Source organism: Battus philenor, unplaced genomic scaffold, assembly GCF_028537555.1.
Source record: "Battus philenor isolate CCGP_79_NKW_IND1 unplaced genomic scaffold, ilBatPhil1.0.hap1 SCAF_29, whole genome shotgun sequence".
Classification (NCBI taxonomy): domain Eukaryota; kingdom Metazoa; phylum Arthropoda; class Insecta; order Lepidoptera; family Papilionidae; genus Battus; species Battus philenor.
In genome coordinates, this window is record NW_027181692.1 from 454,752 (window position 1) to 477,613 (window position 22,862).

At 31.4% G+C, this 22,862-nt stretch overlaps 1 protein-coding gene across 1 annotated transcript in view; it reads left to right on the forward strand.

Moving 5' to 3' along the window:
* The first annotated feature begins 869 nt into the window (after nt 1–869).
* sli (slit guidance ligand) overlaps nt 870–22,862 on the forward strand; it is a 201,440-nt gene continuing 179,447 nt past the window's right edge. Inside the window, exon 1 of the mRNA XM_068770014.1 lies at nt 870–961. The gene's annotated coding sequence lies outside the window, so the exon portion shown is untranslated. The remainder of the gene's footprint in view (nt 962–22,862) is intronic.

Sequence of the window (22,862 nt, forward strand, 5' to 3'; positions counted from 1 at the left end):
TAAAAAAAAATATATAACTTATTGTGGATTTCTCCTATAAACTCTGTGTTGAGTTCACATGATAAGAAATAAATAATTTTTTTTAACAAAAAAATTATTTATTTCTTATCATTTCTTCACTCTTCTTTTGTCCGTGTCTATATCTCACTCTCCTATTTTTTCATTCACGTATTCTATCATTTCTTTACCTTTTAGTTATTTTAATTTTACAAACGGACACTCATATTTTATTTATTTGTATTTATATACACATTGTAAATAGTAAGATATACTATATTTCAAAATTTTATATTCTATGATTCGAAGCTATATATAGATACAGAAAATACTAGGGTACATAAAATTCTAATAATAATAATAGAATTAGTAACTGTTTTGATATACACCCACTGTTAATAGGCCTTTAAAAGCCTTTTCGCGAACTTTACTATGACATTAATATCACCAAGTCACGTCTACCTTCACGTGGTCAGCACTGCCACTTCAGATATTCAATTCATACAGCATCATTTGATATATAGTGACATTGAACTATCTTATAATGCTTACATAAGACTACATCACATGTTTATTTCAATGTTTATGTTGTCGATGTTCACTGTTGGACAAGCTGGGCATGCGTTTACAAAGGCAGTTTATGAATATTTAACAACGGTAGACATTGGTGATTTCGTATTACTTATATAAATGAGAAAATACGTTTTATATGTATAAAATGTTAGTTTCTATAGAAGTGATGAAGAAATATATATAAAGGATATTGTATAAGGATATTTTAAATAATAAACTGGCAACACAAATGTAGGAACGAGTCCGCGGTACGAAATTCCAGCCGACAGTCCGCGCTAGACCTCCGTCGGGGTAGTACGTGTGTGTTGTGCTCCGTTGTGAATATTGTTTTTAAATCGTGATATCTGTGTGTTTAAACAGAAGATTTCTACCAACGTTCTTCTGGAATACGGTATGTTATATGCACTCCTATTTTCTTATATATATATATACATTTATTGATATATCTGAGTTCTCTTCATATTTATTTAACATTTGAAATGCTTTCAAAAGACGGTTACGATATAACTTAAATATGTTTAATTATTTGATAATTAAAATTGATTTCAATTGTATATGTTAATAAGATGATCATTATTGAAACGGTGATTAGGGTGATGGGTTCTGGATGTCATGGTAACGAGTTGTAATTTTGTACGGTGTATATGATAATTCGAATTATATGTAAAAGATTTTGATGTGATTGTGTAACACATATGGAGATCGATTCATATATGGTGAACCTTTCTAAAAGTTAATGGTATCTGAAATTAAAAATTGCGTATTTATATAGTTAAAATAAATGTTTTTAACATTCAGGAAAATTATATGTATACATATATAGCATTAAGTTGTTGAAATTTTTATATTTATTACCATATGTTTGACTGTTAAAGTTAGTATAAAAAAATTGAACATTTAAATCACGCAATACATACGGACAGTAAGATTATATATAAATAATTAAATTGAAATAACTCACCCATTTAACTATGTTATAGTTTAACTTTGCCGCTATCATCTGGTTTAAGTTTATAAATAAAAACTAACTATTTCGTTGGTAAGATACAATGTTTGTACTACAAAAGTGAACTATTCGTGCTTCATATGTGTTACGGGAGTTTCATCTGCCATTTCGTATAGCGTTTTCTAAGTGGCAGTAATGATTTTAGTCAGGCAAAACTAAACGACCTGAGTTGAGGTTCAGGTGCTATGGTGTAGGAATGCTAACCAGGTATTATGGACAGCTGACCCAAGATCCTCGTGGTGGTCTAGGACCTTGGCCACTCCATGGAGCATCCATTGAAGTATAGTACGTATCGCCCTGAGTCCACGAATTCTGAGTAATGAGGAAAGTCACACCATCCTATACTTCTTAGGAATGTCATAAGATATATGATAAGAGTCAATGTAATTAAGAATATAGAAGAGAAAGATCATGATCTGAAGAACGAAAGATTTTGTAAAAAATATTAGAGGAAAAGAGAGAAAGGAGAAAGAGTTAATAGAAGAAATTAAAAAAAGTTTCACGAGTAGATGTAACTAGATTTAATAAAAAAAAAACAGAAAAGACAAAATAAATTGTGTGATAATTTTAAATAAACTGTCATATATGTATAAGGGAACTTAATAATATTAAACTAATGTAAATATAGGATCCTGCAGATAAAGTATGAGAGTTAAGCGATATACAAAATGGAAGAAAAATAATTCAAGATATGTTATTAGTTAGAAGGATGGTAAAGGAGCATGAGAATAATGATATTAAGTGTAATATTATTAATCGTATAAATAGACACTTGGTTACCGTGGTATGAGGAGAAGGAGACCCTAAAACGGAGGTCCATAAAATAAATAAAAAGACCTACGGAATCTGCAAACGATATTTGAACAGCTGTGATACTTCGATTAAATAATTAATAGCAATTTTATTAACACCTTTTTTGTATACCATAGAAAATAAATAGAGAAAAAAAGAAATAATTTATATATAGGTACAAGACGCGATTTCTACCAGACAACCTTTGGATGGAGATGAGAGACATGAAGGAGAGGGCAGTTTAGGTATACATTCATGACTACACAGTTATACATACATATATATATATATATATATATATGTATATATATATATACATATATATATATACATATATATATATATATATATATGTATATATATATATACATATATATATATATTTACGACGGAAAGCTACATAAATACGAATAGGCGAGGTCAAGGAAGTGCTCTTTTACCATATTTTTAATGCTGACAGCTGGTTTAGCGCATCTAATTGGTTCTGGTAGCTCATTTCATCACCAAACAGCATTGAAAGATTTCAACATAAACATAGTAGAATGAACAGGCATAGTCAATCGCAAGTTCTACGATGATTTAACTATATATATATATATATATATACACACACATGGGTGTGTGTGTGTTAGTGTGTGTGTGTTAGTGTGTGTGTATGCATATGTATATATATATATATATGAAAACATGAAAAAAAGGTCTATTTATTACAGTTGTACTTAGTTTAATTTGTTTCCGCTACATTACGCTCGGGAATTTTTTTTCTTAAAACTTCGAAACGTGAATATGGTGATGATAGATGAACTAAAGTAAGCTGGTGGCAGAGTGACAGCTAGAATAACACATGACCACTCGAACTTCGGGGTTCCGGAGTGTAGACCAAATACCGACATTGAGCAGAGCATATGGCGCTGAACAGCCGCTGGTGAACTGAGGTTTGTGATACCGTGGTCTAGAATGCAATGTACAAAGTTAACTTAAGTGGAACAGAAGATTTTGTTTAAGTTCTTCGAATAAAGCTGCAAGTATGTTTCTTCTTAATGGTCGTAAAATAAAATCTATTAGAGACGATATTTATTAGTGGTATCGGAAAGTAATGTCGCTTTCTTAAGTTAAATTCACACGACTACATTTCTAACAAGTTTTTATTTCTAATCAACAATATGTTCACCTTTTGCCGTCTAGTATACAAAATCAATGCCGGAGCGGTAAAAAATCAATCGGTTTTTCTGTGAAATATGTCGACAGAAACTATATTATTCTCCGGTACCACTAATATATATTTAGATATAAGTGAATATCGCACGGCTGGAACAATTATGATGAATTATACAAAGTAAGACGTTATCGTTGATGTGATGAATTAATCAAAGTAAGACGTTATTGTTGATGATAATGCTTTTCATCACCGTATGAGAAATGATGTTAAATTTTAAAAATACATATTGATAATTATATTTAATCCATTTAAAACAAGGAGACAATAAATAATGATAATTAGATATAGTTCAAAACTTTTTAACACCTTTTTTAAAAAATGTTTTTGATTTAACTCACATCGATGTTTACACTTGAAGAATTTCCTGATACCTGATGTTTCTGGAGTCCCTTACGCTAAGAGAAACAACCATTTGTCAACATAAACCAGATATAAACACTAGCGGAAGATAGATCTTCACCAAAAGATAACTGAAGTCTATGGTCACCATCAAAAATTTCACATCAAAATATTTTAAATCAAAATTACTTAATGACAGTTCAATTGTTTAATTTGCCGCCAATTTGTGAAAATAACAGATTGACATAATATACGTGAAAAGATTAAAAGAGTTCTATTTTTAAAAAACATTTTTTATTGTTTTTTTTTAGTGGCCAGGTCTAAAACTTTTAATATCACCTAAAGGTTTATTTATCTTTATAGATAATATTAATGTACATTTAACTTTTTTACACATAATTATTTTTTCGAAACAAAAATAAGCGAAAGAATTAAAAATAAATTCCGTTTTTAATAAGTATATATCAAAATACATTCAATTTTATTACGAAGTAAATTTAAATTGTTGCATATTTAAAATTTAGTCCATAAATACAAAAATATTAAATTTAAATTAGAAATATAAATCGATTCCGCAACCATTCATCGCTAGTGTCGGGTTTGATTCAAATAAAGAACGGACTTTTGTTTTTTTTTTAAAGTAAACTAAGACACACATTTATGAGCATAAAATGACTATTTGTTTGTTTACTTATGTATATCTACATAGATACATTTCTGCAATACACTGTCAAAATTAGAATAAAATAAAATAAAGATTTGTACTACAAAAAAAAGTAAATTTATTCATTTTTGGGAACTATGTTAATTCAAAATAATGTCAAAGAGGATCGAGTAGAAAGAGAATTGTGTGTACAATGTTTTTACTTCAAAATATTTGATTATATAAGATTTCTAGTATAAATGTACAAAAAACGCTGCTTATTCGCGCGGTGTATGTTTTATAAATATGCCGCGAATGAACTGTAAATACGGAATGTTAATATATGGGATTAAATACACGTTCCTAGCTGACAAAATAAATAATTAATCGATGTTTTTGAATATTTTGATTAATGATCTTAAGATTTAAATAATGCTTTGAATTTTGTAATTTTCTCTCGCTTGATAGCTCCTAAAAGCTCCTTCAGTTCAGACTGACTCGCAGCTTGCATTGACAATCTGACTCATCATATGACTTCGTTCCACAGACGGAGTAATGTTCATAAAGAAATCGCAAAACAAATTTACCATTGTTAAACATTGTGTAGTGCTTGAAGCTTCTTCTTCAATGGAATGTGTATTTAACATTTTAACATAACTGGTTTTATTAGTCCATCTGACGGCATTTACAAAGGATATTGTGTTGGATGCCCTTTTATTATGAATGTACTTATTAGATCTGTACGAATATAGGAATTAAGTCGCATTTTTTTAATTAACAAATAAAGGAAGCGAAAAAGAATCTTTTGCTGTATTAAAATAAATACAGTAAAACCCCGCTTTACGCGACCCCGTTATACGCGGTTTCACTATAACGCGAATTGCAAATTTCGCGCTCAAATGCCTCGAATTACGCGAAAGAGTGCGTATAAATATAATGTAGTCATAAACTTCTCTATGGTGTCTTGACCATCTGTCAAACAATTAAAAACAGTGTTGGGTGTTATGTACGTATCTTACAAGAACGTAAACAAAACGTTACCCAAAAGACAATAGATGTATTTTTACGTAAAAAATAAGAGTATGTGTTGCATAAAGTGTTCCTAGAATTAAAGTGATTGATTAAAATGATTTGTATTTTTTTGTTATAATTTTTGACTATGTTTAATCATAAACCTCGTTATACGCGAATTTCAGTTAACGCGATTTTTTTTGGAACGTATCCCTCGCGTAAAGCAGGGTATTACTGTATTTATACAAACAATACATTAATATGAGATTTAAAATAATATTTTAACATAACCTAAATATGACAAACAAATTTTCAAAATGGCGGCTATTTTGACAATCACGCTCAAGTGTACTTATATAGTTATACATTGTAATCTGTCATATCTGTACAAAGTGTACAGGAACATACAGTAAACAATACTTAATCTTATTGTGTAGTAATATTAATTTAAAAAAAATATTCTATGTTATTTATTATTTCTGAAACTAATGATTTGTAAATTGTGTGAATCATATATTGATCAACAGCAAATATATACATTCGAGCCGTTAAACCTTTTACACCTAAATCGAATCACTCTGTATATAATAACATATATAAATACTATATAATTAAAAAAATGGTACTAATAATCCTCTCCAATTTCCCTCCACGCGACAAAACATTTACCAATCAGTTTCAAAATTATGACGAATAGATTAACAAAATGGCGGCCATTTTGAATGACATTTATACTTAGAACTTCTTATGTATATACACCTATCCCCCGATTTACACGGTAGATACGTTCTTGAGTAAAACGTGTAAATCGAAAATTAAAAATTGTCAAGTCAAAACCGTGTAAATCGAAAAGCTTGCAAAAAATGCATAATTTTGCTATTTAACAGTTGTGATTTTTATCAATATTTTTAGGTGTGCACAGAAATAAAAATAAAATGCATTGACAAGTTAAAATGTTTAATATATTACGGAAACACTATTTTTTTGTTTAATTACAATACATTAAACAGAAGAACAAAAAATAAAACTCATTCTTTTTTTCGGAATCGAAAATTCGAATTCACTTTCATCACTCGAAGTTATTTGTGCCGATTCGATGTTTGAAGCAGATTATTTACACTAGGAGAGATGGTAATAAAATCGGTTATTTAAACCAAAAAAAAAACCTTATTTGGAAAACCGTGTAAAAGCGAAAACGTGTAAAACAAGTACCGTGTAAATCGGGGGATGGGTGTATTTATATATCTAATAAAATAAGGTCTCTATTTAATTAGAGTAAATATTTAAAAAAAGCGTTTCCGTCAAATTATTAGCAAAGACAGAACGTCTTAAAGCGGTTTCTCTGAAACCTCACAAACACGGATTTTACTTTTTAATACCAACGACGGTTGTATGTCCTCCGTTACTTTCGACAGGTTGGCGAATTAAAAAAAAAATATATGTATATTGTCGATAGCATAGATAAAACTAATCCGGAAAGTAATGTCGCTTTCTTAAGTTAAATTCACACGACTGCATTTATAACAAGTTTTAATTTCTAATCAACAATATGAACTCACCAAGACATCTTTCCATCTGACACAACTACTAAGCGGGCACGGGTACTGCAAGCAGTACCTGCACCGTTTTAAAATAATCGATAATGAGACTTGCCCATGTGACGACTCCACAGTACAGACTTTTGATCACTTACTCAGACACTGCTCCCGATTCGCATCCAAAAGACATAACCACGTGACCTTATGTGAAAACCTTAATATATCTCCGTTCAGCTTACCGGACCTCCTCAAGAAAAATTCTACAGCAGAATCTTTTGACGAGTTGGCCCGGCACATTGTCCTAAATCTCAAGGCATTTAACGGTCTTCAGCGCTTGGGCAGCGACTTGAATAAAATAATGTAACTGTAACTGTAACTAATATATAATTGTGTATTCCAAATTGTATTGTTAATATGTATAAATTTTAGCTGTATTTACCCGTAAGTGAAAATTTTGTAAAAAAAAATTGTAAAAAAAAAAATAATATAAAACGCTGTCGTGCCTTGCAGCTGTCTGCGTTTAGTTAAAGCGAAAGATAAATACTGTAAAAAAAAACACCAGCAATACAAATTAGAATTAATAATTAAAAAAATCAACAATATGTTCACTTTCGTCATCAACAACCTTTTGCAGTCTAGTATACAAAATTAATACCGGAGCTGTAACAAATCAATCTCAAGTTTTTCTGTAAAATATGTCGACAGAAACGACATTATTACTTCCAGGCCCCCCTTACATATATATATAATTTTTTTTCGAACAGGAAATTCGAATTACACTGCGCTTGGTACTTCAGATCCAAAATCATCATTTTTGGTTTCGTTTCATGTTTTTTTTTTAATTATTATGAATCTTCACCAACGTATTGTTTCTATCGAAGTCATTGCCAACCTGGAAATCTTTTGCATCTTCATCGAAACTGAAGAATTGAACTTTTAATTATATTGTTTGTGAAAAAAATATTTAATATTTAAAAAAGTAACTCACACCGACCGTTACAATATTAGAATTATCAACATTCAACGTCGACGTGGTGTACACAACATATATTTATTATCTGTGCAAACATTTAAGTTCCCACGGCGCGAAATGTCAGATATTTCGAATGTGTAAGATTTCAAGGTTATATTTGTTTTAAACGAACAAACTTATTGCCGCGTGTTATTTATTCGCATTATATTTTCGAATTCTACTTTCTATATCAGAGTTCTCTAAACTTTTTATTGTCGTAGACCCCTTGCTATGTTTTACCGTGTTGGGTAGACCCCCCTACTTACCTGATAATGATTTCCTGTAAATTTCTAACTGTAGTGAAGTTTAGTGTTAAAAACTTAAAACGTAAAAGCACGTGTTAATTTAAACATTTATTAATTGAATTTAAATTAAAACTACTCAAAATAAAATTTTGTATCTGTTATTTAAAATATACGTAACATTAAATAAACATCAAAAGAACTATAAATAAAATAACATAAGCAATAAGTCAATATTTTTAGTGAAAAGGATGAACCTGATGCTTTAATAATAAATTATCAACATTTGGCGTCAATTTTGTAAGGGTTAATCTTAAATCTCCTCGGCTAATGATGTCCAGTCTGTTTCTTTTTTTCGTTAGGAGATTGGTAACAGCGCTGAACCCCCTTTCCACTAAGTTTTTACAAGTTCACAATGTATTGCGACCACAAAGCGAATACCAACATCCTACAAATTACACAATTTTATAAACATATATAATAATTTTTTACTTCATTGGTACATTAATAAATAAAGTAAATGTTTTAATATTATAAGATAGTATGATGTAAGTAAATAGGTACTATCTGTGTATGTGTTGAGATCCACTATCGTGGACCCCCATTTTCATTTCACGGACCCCCAAATTTTTTTCGCTGACGTAGACCCCTTGCAGGTTGTCATAGACCCCTAGGGGTCGATATAGACCACTTTGGGAATCACTGTATTAGACGAACAAACTTATTGCCGCGTTTTATTTATTAGCATTATATTTTCGAATTCTACTTTTTATATATCTATACCTATATCTATATCTATGTGTTTATTAGACTCTTATATCAAGCCCTATTGGTATAAAGAGATATATATTAAAAGTCTCAATATAGACATTCACTGCAATGATCTTGTATTTTCTAACCTTTTTTGTTCCATACCCTATCTTATCAAGTAACAGTAACAACATGGAAATTATTTCTAAATCATCATATAATTTAAATATTTCTTATAAATATATGCACCTTTAAAAGTAATTTAAATTTACCATCTGTCGGCAGTGGAGACAAAATCTAGAATCGAGTTTATGAAGTCTAGACAGGAAATGTGTTATTCCTAGATGAAATTCAATTCGAAATATGAATTTTTTTATCATTCGCAAATGTTTGATCATTTTTTTAATATACTGTAGCCTTCGCATTAAAACCTTTTTGATAAATTTGAATATAGAACACTTCAAAATCAATCAAAATAAAATATGGGAGAATAAAAACATAACGATACATGATTTTCATCTGTCACACACACGCTATATATATACAGGGTGATATATAGAAAGAAGAGTATAGAAATATTTTTTTTTAATATAGTCACCATGTTTTGATATGTTTTAAGTTTTTAATTATAGCGAAAAAAAAAAATTTTATTGTACAAGTATTCTTTTTTAAATAGTTTGTTAAAAAAAAACAAAACTTAAGATTAAAATATATACTTTTTTATTATTTTTAAAATACGCACATAACAATAGAATCAAAATTATTTAGCTTATATTAAAAACAATCGTGTTATAACCAAAGGAAACAATACAAAAGTGTTATTAAGTACAATAAACTTCAATGCGTTTGCACTTAATAACGTAACATTAAACGTAAATGTAAATTATTTAGAAATGTAGTTTGTCATCTCCTCTTTCATTTGATATATGAAACAACAATATACACATATAACCTACAGAATAAAAAGGCATAAAATTGTGATAGGTCAAAATGGACGCCGCCATTACGAACACGTTGCAGTAACGCCGTCTCATTTCACATTTTAAAATATGATCGCTTCATTAAATTTATATATCAATTGGTCACTTTTATTTAGTACTACCTATACATAAAAGTCCAGGGGAGTCAGGTTGGGAGACCTGGCGGATTATTGGAGAGACCCATTTCTCCAGCTGGGTATATATATATACACCAATACCTCACTTTGCGTCGTGGTTACGTTCCAAAAAAATCACGACGCAAATTGAAACGCCGCAAAGAGAATTAAGATTTTCTATAGCAAACCATGTAAAGATCGACGATAGGTTCCAGGGTTAAGAAAATACAACTTTTGAAATAAAAAAATAATATAACTCTGCCAATAAATAAATTGGAATAATATTTACCTTTTTTGTAACCAGAAACAACACGTAAAAATTTATATAAATTTATTATTCTCTTTTAAAAAAAGCACAACACACTACGTAATTTAAACTGAACTCTTAAAATTAGCAAAACAAAGTGAAAATAAAACTGTATTAAAATTGCGTTAATTTTAGTTAGAAAGGGAATCCCCGAGTTTTGATGGCATGGCGCAATTAGAAACAAAAGTGTTGCCATCTTTTAGAAAAAAAAAATTAAAGATTCGAACCCAAAACAATGCAACCTCGAAAATCTAACGACGCGCAGTGAAAATTAGTACTAATTAAGCAGCGACGCAACTTCGAACAAACGTCAAACGACGCAAAGCGAGGTATTGGTGTACATATATATCTAATTAAAAAAAATTATTATAATTATTGTGAAATAGAAGAAATGCAAGAAACCACGTGCCGCTCTGGACTTGTCACTTCGTTCCTTGATAAAAACCGAGCCTCCGGTAGGCTTTGTTTTAGGTGCAGCATAGAAGCATCATATATCTGTCACTTGATGTTAAAATACATAATGTCTTATTGGACATACATTTTGATATATGCACTCACTGGATCACAGGCAGCTGGAAGAATCGCTCGTCGGGGAAATTGCTGAATGCTGGCAGGATAGGTAATCCTGGCAATTTTGGTCAATAGCCTGAACCTTGCAGAGGGTTTTATATCTGGTAAAAAGAAGATATACATCACCTAGTCACATCACCTTGTCTTGTTTCAACTTATGAGTCGGAAGAAGTAAAAGCTAGAGACTAAAACCAGCTTACCATGGCAACCTTAGATAAAAAGTCATATTCACATGACAGCGATACAAGCGAGATGCAGCGACATTATAAAACCCACCGCTGGGCGTATATACTGAATACGATTTGCATACAAGATGAACCGGTTTTAGATTATATTTCACACGGAGCCGGGCGCTTGGCTGAATCGATAATTTATGTAGATTGAATGCACGGGCATCACTATTTGTACGAGATATCGCGGGCGCACACTCCCGACTAGTGATGTGAATGTATCCGATAAAATACGGTATGTATATTTTATTATAACAATATTCGTACTATAAAGTTGTTTCTCGCAGTTTAATATAAATGAATTGCAGTAAATAAAACTTATATTTATTCAAATAAAAACATCATTTATTAATGAATAAATTGATACTTTATTTTTAAATAAATTTTATTTATTCATTCTTTTGATGGAAAGAAAATTTTTGTAACCCTTTTGTAACTTACTTTTTATTCTTATGATATATCGTTCCAAATTCAAGAAACGTTTATTAAAATAGGAATATACATGCGCTTTTAGTAATTAGATATCATTTACTTTATTGATTGATTATATACATATATATATATATATATATATATATATATATATATTTATATAAATAAATATATATATATATAAATATATATGTGTGTGTGTGTGTGTGTGTGTGTGCGTGTGTGTGTTAATAACTTTTGAATTATCAAATAAGTGTCCGGTGGCAAAATTTGTATTAAATAAATAAATGTTTTAAAAACCGTCAAGTAAAAGAGCAGAGATGATACAACGCGAGTTTTATTATTCCCGCGGGCTACACAGGCGAGTAATTCTATAACTTTTTAATTATTTAATACATAGATATATAAGTTAATAATTTTGGTATTCGAAACATAAATCAATAAGTATTACGGAACAGATAATATACATAAATAATGTGATATCTTTTGCTTTATTAATCTTTACAAATGAATAATATTGCAAATTTGTGTTGCCGTTTTTTTAAGTAAGAAAAGGACCAATATTCAGCCACTTCCGCACATGCATGTACGGAAGTGGCTAAATATTGGTCCTTTTCTTACTTAGGATGGACTTCCGCGAAGTAACGCCTGATTCCATTAAATGCCGTTTTTATAGTTTGTTGAATTCCTTGCGGGCAAAGTTGCGGGTACAGCTAGTATAGAATACGGTAAGATAAAATATAAATTTCATTTATTCAACATTGGAACTTTTAACATAACTCTTAATGATCCACAATCAATCATTTATATATTTTATTAATCTATTTTATTTTTAACTCTACTCTGTTTCACAAGGTGTTATAGTTGTGAAGAAGGTCAAATGCGAACAAGTCAGTGATAAAAAAAATTAAAAGTCAGGGTCAAAAACATTAGATAGCCACTAGAATAAAAGCCTGATCATTGGCCCCATAAATCTATAGTACAGATAAAGATACTACTATTACTACTACTACTACTCCGCTGGCTCAGTGACCCAAAGTGGGTCTTGGCCTCCGAAGCGAGAGACTTCCACTTTCCTCTATCTTGCGCCATCGTCTGCCATTGGCTGACATTCAATTCGCGCAAGTCTGCCTCAACGCGATCGATCCAGCGATACCTGGGTCTACCCACTGGTCTTCGACCCCTCGGTTTTTCCAGGTACGCTACCTTCACGCTCCGATCCGATCCCATTCGCTCCAAGTGACCAAGCCAGCAGATTCGTTGAGCTTTATATTCGCCAATGATATTTGGCTGCGCTACTAAACTCTCAATTTCGGCATTTTTTCGGAGCCTCCAAGATCCGTCTTGATTTCTCGCAATAAAAACAACAGATAAAGATAAAATACATAAATTGATAACATTTTTGTACCTACTCTGCTTCACAAGGTGTTATAGTTGTGAAAAAGAAACTCCACAACAACACATGTTTTAATAAAGTTTAACACAGATGTATACATATACACTTTATATATAGCCTGAATGAAATCAAAACAATCAAGCGACATAATAAATTATTCATCTGATTTTTTTATTCTAAAATTCTTCTCTTATTTTGTATTTTAATATCGTAGTCAACTAACACTGTAATTGTATTAAATAAAAATAAAAAAAAATTGTATCGATATTTTATTTTATCGAACGCGGTACATCACTAGGTCGCATCACTATCGCGCGCGTTGTTTGCTCAGCTAACGACGGGCTAGCAAAGTTACGCACACCCATTCATCATTATTTCATAGCCCTTCATACGTACGGTGATGGTCTAGACTTTCTCCTTCACATACATATATCATCATCCGGACTTTACTGCGTCATAAGCTGAATAAATATTCCACAAAACATACACAAAAATCTACCATAATGTGAAGGATTTTTTAAACTATATACACCTATCCCCCCGATTTACACGGTAGATATGTTCCTGAGGAAAACGTGTAAATCGAAAATTAAACATTTTCTAATTAACTAAATTGAATTCTTTCAATAATTTTAGGTGTACACAGAAATAAAAATAAAATGCATTGACAAGTTAAAATATTTAGTATATTACGGAAAAACTGTTTTCTTTTTTTATATATTTAATTACAATATACATTAAACAGAAGAACAAAAAAGAAATTACTGTCATTCTTTTTTTCGGAATCGAAGGTTCGAATTCACTTTCATCACTCGAAGTTATTTGTGCCGATTCGATGTTTGAAGCAGAAATATTTACATTATGAGAGATGGCAATAAAATCGGTTATTAAAACAAAAAAAACTTATTTAGAAAACCGTGTAAAACAAGTACCGTGTAAATCGGGGGATAGGTATATTGCCACTGAACATATGTCTCTCTTAGAATTTTAGACTTGTTTTTTTTTTTTAATAATGTCATTTTAAAGGCTTTTATTAAGTACAATTAATGGTGGACAGTGTCTTTATTTAATAATTATTTAAAAGAAATTTAATTAATTGATATATATTATCTTTAGTCCTTATCGATTTCTTTTATTTTCCTCTAGTATTCATATATCGCTTCACTATTTATTTATCAAAATTCCTATTTATATATACACCAATACCTCGCTTTGCGTCGTTTCGTTTTGCTTTTTTTCGAAGTTGCGTCGCTGCTTAATTAGCACTAATTTTCACTGCGCGTCGTTAGATTTTTGAAGTTGCGTTGTTTTGGGTTCGAGTCTTTAATTTTTTCTTTCCAAAAGATGGCAACACTTTTGTTTCTAATTGCGCCATGCCGTCAAAACTCGGGGGTTCCCTTTCTAACTAAAAAACGACGCAATTTGAATACAGTTTTATTTTCACTTTGTTTTGCTAATTTTAGAGTTCAGTTTCAATTACGTAGTGTGTTGTGTTTTTCTTAAAAAAAAAAGGAATAATTTTATATAAATTTTAACGAGTTGTTTCTGGTTACAAAAAAGGGGATATTTTTTCAATTTATTTATTGGCAGAGTTACATCATTTTTATTTTTTAAATGTTTACTTCGTTCAATTATCTTTTTAGAAAGTAGTATTTTCGTGACTCTGGAACCTGTCTTCGATCTTTACATAGTTTGCTATAGAAAATCTTAATTCACTTTGCGGCGTTTCAATTTGCGTCGTGTTTTTATGGAACGTAACCACGACGCAAACTGAGGTATTGGTGTACTACCTATATTGAATTTTATTTACATTACTGTTTGTCTATTTTAAATGTATGTAAGTTAAAGGCATTCTGTGAAGATTGTCTTTGCATAAAAATATATAAATTATAAAAAAGTAAAATTAATTTTATAATAAAATAATTAATAATATCAATTAGCAATAAATTGTAGTATTTTTTTTATTTCAATCTCATTTAATAACAACACCTGTGGCGTCGGATGGCGGGAAGAAAGCCCGCCCACGCCGCCATCTTTAAAACGCAATATTTTCTTATAAACGTCAGACGGCACAGATAACTTTTAAATTATTCCACTCCGATACAAGCGGCAAAATTTGATGGGTTAATTTTCGATAAGATGACATAAAAAAAGATATTTGTTTACGTAATATAATATTAAATCTTTTATATTTAAACGATGACATTTATTTTACGAATAACCGATAAAATTTGTTACATGAATTTAATTAGATTATACAGTATGATTGGTAACAGATCAGTGGCGTACCTAGGGGGGGGCGGTGGGTGCGGTCCGCACCGGGCGGCACTTACCTTGGGGCGGCATTTTTTAAATTTTCTTATAGTTGTAAAAAGCAACATATTCATTTCATATTTATTTTCTTTCTTGAATAATAAATTAAAATTCTGTTCCCAACATTGTAATTTTGTTAAGAATTTTTTAACAATTTCAATCAGTGTCGGTAGTTGCGAAGGAAGCTTCTCAAAATTGAAGTTGATAAAAAATTATCTTCGTTCTACAATGAGTCAATTAAGACCAAAAACTCTTGCAATATTGCCAATAGAACAAGAAATTACAAATAATTTTAATTTTGAGAGCATTATACACGATTTTTCTAGTATGAAAGCTAGAAAAAAGAGTAGATATTATATAAATATGTTTACGAGTGCATACACATTGTCTAAAAAAATTTACTCTGTGTATTAATTAATATTGATTAAATAACTTAATAATTTATTTATGTGTATTAATTTATAAAAAAACACTATTTGATTGACTTATAATAGAAGGGGCGGCAAACTGGAGATCGCCCCGGGCGGCAAAAGTTCTTGGTACACCACTGTAACAGATGTAAAACTTAAGGGATGAATGTATATATGTCATTTGCTGCCAATATATTGTATTTCATATAATAAACAACGTAATAATAATATGTTAAAAATATATTGTTTACTATATGTCGCTGTGGATCTTATATAGAAGGTTTTTGCTCAACGGATTCCAAAAGAGAAATTAATTTCATATTTTTTAGAGCGATCACTTTATATAGGATATTAGCTGATCCCGCAAACGTTGTTTTGCAAAAAAAAAAAATTATATATATTTTAATTTACAAATAAAAAATAAGGGTTGATCGTAGAGGAGTGAAAATTTATGGTTGTATGTATTCTTGTATGCTGTATCATAAAAATATATGCATGCATATGCTACAGCATATGATATGATACATCATAATATAGTATGGAAAAGCATTTTCGAAGTTCGAATTACTGCATATACATACAGGATGTTTTTATAAATGTACTTGTATAAGTATGTTTTAAAAAATATGTTGACATAGGAGCTATGTACAATCATCCTGTGTAACTTAAGATTGTTTTAATGTTTTATTCACAAGCTTATGATTAGTATATGATTATTAAATATATTTCATAGCATATAGGGCGTAAACCCCTGCTGCACTTTCCGTTCAGGCCATATATATATATATACACGCTATATATACAATAAAGGTAAGCATAGGCCTTGCGGTGTAAGTTTGATGATGTTATTATGATGGTACAAGTCTTCATCATTAATGATGAAAAATAACAACGTTAGATAATAGTTTGTTCGTATATAATTTTTAGAATTTATATATGACTGAACGAAGGGAGGTATGTATATTTAAACTTTACCTGGGTTGGGCTATAAATATGTTTTATACCGTTTTTATCTTGTCACTGATGACCCATTACCAAGGGTATGTTAATGTGTCTCTGTTTAAATAAAGGAACTAAAACTAATAAAGTTGAAGGCAAAAAGTTTAACCATTTGAACGTTCAGAGTTGTTTTATCTCCAAAACTGCGACGCAGCGATTTTGCGCTGTAAGTTTCAGTGTGTGCTTGTCGATCAGTGGGAGTGGATGTAATATCAACTCTTATGAATTTCAACACGTAATTTTAAAATAAATTTGTACAGTTTCTATATATGATATTTAATAAATACATTTAAAAAACTTTTAAGTTAAACGGTTTTTTGATACCGATATTGTGGTGGTTGTGGAAAAATATGTACCTAGTCCGCCATATTTGAACGGCGTCCATCTTGAATTTTAAATTTTGACATAATCATCGTGTTTTACTAGTGTAGCCCTTTCATTTGATACCCATATTGAGGGGGTTAAGGAAAAATACGTAATCCGTCATTTTGTATCGGCGGCCATCTTAGATTTATAATGTTATTGATTTTATTATATTGTATTGTCATCTAAATTAAATGTGTGTACCAAATTTCAGATCAATCTGACAACGGGAAGGTGCTTAAATTTCAATTTCTAATTTCGATCCAAATAAATTCCGTACGGGTCGAACTAAATAAAACCGTTTAAAAACAATCACGTCATGGACTATATACTAGGATGTTGATCCGATTGCTAGTGATTCTGATGATGGTGATAGAACAGATGATACTAGTGATGATGGAATTATTATAACTCATTTAATGGAATCATTTTGGCGTTATTTTGCGGAAGTTCATCCTAAGTAAGAAAAGGACCAATATTTAGCCACTTCTGCACATGCAGTGGTAGTCGTGCAACAAAGTGCACCGCCCGCCAGCCCGCTGATAAATGCGTATGCGGCAAACAATGTGAATCGCACAACCGCCACCGCCAAATCACTCAACACGTGTTTCACCCCTCCACGGGGCATCTTCAGGAGTTATGTTACACCGATTAGTGCCAAACACAGACACTCGTTTTTTGACATTGCATGTGCGGAAGTGGCTAAATATTGGTCTTTTTCTTACTTAGGATGGACTTCCGCAAGATAACGCCTGATTCCATTAAATATTTCTTTGACAAATGTTTTTTGAACCTCTGGACTTAGATATTCGCCTCTCCCCAATGCTACATGCTTCATTCTTCACCACATCACCTCTTAAAACATTCGTAACGATAAAACGTAGGAAAAGGGTGTTTTAAACTATGATTTTTGTTTAAATGAGAGTTTTATTTGACATAAAAAAGTCATGCAAATTTCGTGTGTTTTTGTAAGAATTGCGTTTGGTTTTTTGTTTGTTAAAATGACACCATGTTTTTGGGGTCCCTTTTTGTCTCATGTTATGGGTACAACAAGAACTTTTTGTGTAATGTTTTTTTATGCATTTCTCTTCATTCTTTTTTCTTTCATATACAATTCTTAGACACATCGCTACTCTTTCTTCGCCAATGTTTTTAGTTTTACAATTATCCATTTTTATTCTTATCTATATTTGTGTATATATTTTAGTTTAACTTTTTGATTTCTAATTTATTTTTCTCTTACATTTCCTACTTCCTTCAGTTTTTTTATTTTTATTCATGATTTCTTTTATTACATTTGACAAAATTTTAAAAACATGAGACAGCCTGTTTTGTCTATTAGAGAGGCGATGTTATGGAGTTCCCTTTTTGTGTACATAGTTATTACTGAATTATATTGTATATGTTTATATTTTAAATTATATATTGTTTTATACATAGTAACAACATACTTCTTTCATGCGTACGCATATAAATAAGCTCTAAAACCAATGTTACCAGTATATATAATATATTACATTAAAATGGTATGTTAACATATAAAAAAACATATGAAACATATATATTGTATAGGTAAACGACCTTTTAGTTTTAAAAAAAAACTTTGTTAAACCATTTGAAACACTGGCAGCTATGAAGTTTAAAACTATAAAGTTTACTCGACTTTTAAAATAAAACTATGGAATGCCATGTTCGAGATATGGGGACCACTTTGAAAGGATTAAACGTCAGGTGTGTTTAAGCTCTAGTTAAAAAACAGGGCTGTTCAACCACGGCCCGCATGTTACGTAACAAAATATATATTTTGACGTTTTTTTAATTTCAGCTTTCTGAATATTTATAATCTCTTTCTGTTGTTACATTAGGTTTGGTTACAATTTATGCCATATATATACATACAGGATGATCTGTTATTTAGGTTCAAACATAAATTTCCAGAGAACTCGCCTGCCAAAGTTGGCGATTATGGTATATCTTCCATAGATATATTTCCAGATAAGACATGTGTTTCAGAAATAATAAATAGCGTAATGAAAATATAGTAGGAGAAAACTTTTTAAAATTCGAATTGCTATAATACATATGAAAATTAATTATTTTTCACAACCTTTTAGTTACTGGCCGCTTGTATTTTTATTTTTAATATCTCAACATATTTTACAGTGATCATTCATATGGGTAATTGGAAATATATATATGTTAAGGCTTAATGTTACTAGCTTGTTGCTGATGAGCTATATTTACACCTATATATATATATATATATATATATATATATATATATATATTTATGTAATGCAGACGAACAATTCTTGTCGTCAGTGTTCTTGGTTCTTCTGCTTGGTTCACTATGTTATTCATCATTTATGATGAAGACATAGTATCATCATCATTATAACATCATCAGACATAAACTGCAAGGCGTTAACCTTCAAAATATGTTTATTAAAATACACATTCGCGCTTTTGGATCGTCGATTATTTTAACATTAAAAGCAGAAAGCTATCTTCGGAATGCATCTAATAATCCCTGTGACCCCTTAACGCACCTACATTGGACCCGCAACAGACCCCCAACTGACCCGTACGGGTCTCGAAAAGCTATGGCGTCGCGTTAATACGATTCCGGCGTCAGTTATTGGATCTCACTCGCGCTAAGGATTGAATAACGATTTTCGATACTTATTTAACAAGTGGTATAATTTTTTTTTTCAATTTTTTTTACACATAGAGTCGTAGATAATCTGTGCAGTAATTGATCGGGCCAGTGAGAATTAAAAACAAACATCTTATAATAAACTAATCGAGAGTGGAAATCCAGCGGTAAAGATTTACTGTTTGCGATCGTAGGTCGCGGGGCTGACGCCCCGGATACAATGTTACATAATTCACATTCAGACTTTGTGCATTAATTATATAAGATTACAACTGCTCACAAGTTTCCAGAGGATGTGCAGCAGTGAACTCTGCGTACAAATCGCCAATCTGCACGTCAAATGTGGCGATTATGATATATCCTCCATAAATATCTTTGGGAGATCTATGCCATACAGTGAGCGTGGGCTTTAACAACAACAGTTATAAAATTATTTTTTATTATCTATTTATGTTATATTAATTATATTATATATATTGTAGTCTGTAATATTCATTACGTAAATTCTTAGCGGATAGATCCAAACTACTATGCTTCCCCTAAAGGTATAGGACGATATACCATAATCGCCATGATTGTCAGGCGGGTTGGCGATTGTAGTGTGGTATTATGGTATGCAAAGAACGCTGAAGAAATTTATTTGTGAGCAGTGCCAGTCCCAAATAATTAATGCACAAAGTGTTAATTATATAAGATTGTATCCCAGGCGTCAGCCCCGCGATCAACGATCGTAAATATCACAGCTCGAAATTTTTATAATTTATTATTATATTTACCTTACATAAATTAAGTTTGAATTTGTTCTATATTTAAAATATATAGTTATCGATATATTTTCACATCACTAGATGCCAATATTGACGTATCGACCGGTGCAGTGCCCATGGCGTTAGGTCAACACCACTTTGGAGGCTCTCGTGGGGGGAGAACTAATTTTGTACCTTCAAGCGTGGCTGGAGGGCTTGTGCACGCGACATATACACATATATGTATATATATATACTAGCTGATCCCGCAAACGTTGTTTAGCGAAAAAAAATTGTTTTTAATTAACAAATGTAAGATAAGGTTTGATCGTAGAGGGGTGAAAATTTAGGTTTGTATGTATTTTTGTATGCTGTATCATAATAAAATAAAAACCAAAAAATTTGTCTAAAAAAATTAAAAATAAAATTTTGGGGTTGACCACCCTTATCACTTAGGGGTATGGAAAATAGATAGTAGCCGATTCTCAGTCATACTGAATACGCATGTAAAATTTGGTAAAAATCGGTCAAGCCGTTTCGGAGGAGTTCAAGTTCGAACACCGTGACACGAGAATTTTATATATTAGATATATCTGAACTTTATTTTATATCTTACATCTTACTTTAGTTTTAAATCTAAAATTAAAAGTATGTTATTAAATAGATCTTTTTAGTCTTAGTTACTCTTTTTAGTAGGCTTTGTGTAGCATATCTAAATTAAGCGGAAACTTGAGAGTCCGTGAGATAAAGACACTCAAAAATATTTGAAGAGGAATCTATATCCGTGTAGGTGTAGTGTGGTGTAGGTTTGTGGAGCGAGGACTACACGGTAGGGAGACGCGAGCTGAACTTCACTTGTACACGGTCGGGCGACTGTCTTTAAATATAATCAACCTTTCAAGATGCACTGCATACTTCAGGGTATAGATGCTAGAGATATCTATGGGTGATATATGGTATCACCACACTTGGATGGCGGGTTGGCGATGGTATTATGGTACGCAGAGGAAGCTGCTGATCATCTTCTAGAAACTTCTTTATGTATTGACAATCCTATATAATTAATGCACATAGTGTGAATTATATAACATAGTATGCCAGGAGTTGAACCCCCGATATATGATCGCAAGTATTATTCTACCATTACAAAGCTATAATCATATAAAATAAAGTGTTAAAGTATTGTTTATTATACAGATAATAAATAAAGTGATCAATAATCCAGTTTTATAAATCAAACACTTATTGTTTATAAAGTTATACAAGGATATATATCTTATTATATTGTTAAACTTAAGAGTCGATTTGTGGACTCTGAGTCTGAGCTACGTAATACGACCAATATTGATGTATGGCTGTGAAGCTTGGACGCTAACTTTGAAAGAAGAACAAAAACTGCTAGTGACGGAACGCAAAATCATGCGGAAGATCTTGGGACCAGCGAGAAATCAAGACGGATCTTGGAGGCTCCGAAAGAATGCCGAAATTGAGACTTTAGTAGCACAGCCAAATATCATTGGCGAATATAAAGCTCAACGAATCCGCTGGCTTGGTCACTTGGAGCGAATGGGATCGGATCGGAGCGTGAAGGTAGCGTACCTGGAAAAACCGAGGGGTCGAAGACCAGTGGGTAGACCCAGGTATCGCTGGATCGATCGCGTTGAGGCAGACTTGCGCGAATTGAATGCCAACCAATGGCAGACGATGGCGCAAGATAGAGGAAAGTGGAAGTCTCTCGCTTCGGAGGCCAAGACCCACTTTGGGTCACTGAGCTAGCGGAGTAGTAGTAGTAGTAGTAGAGTCGGAGCTGGTGCTCTGGTGAGCAGCGACTCCTCGCAGCCTGACCCTGAACTGACGCCATGACCATCCGATGTCCCACACGTATTGAGTTTCTTGGAAGGGACGTTGAATGTTTACATAGTTCAGCAGACAGCTTATTCGGCAAAGTAAAGTCTAGGAAATTGATATTTATTTATAATTATCTATCTCTAAGTTCATTTCTTTTTCTTCTTGTGTCTTTCTGAGGCAAGTGCGATCGAACCAATACTGATCGAAGTCAGATGTTTTTATTTATTATTGTATTATATTTATAATATGTATTAAACCTTTTTTATTATAAGTATATATGTTATATACGTATGTATGTATGTCTATGTATATTTATGTTCATTTGTTTGTGAATATGATTTTTTGTACACGTAAACTACCCTTTATTAGTACTT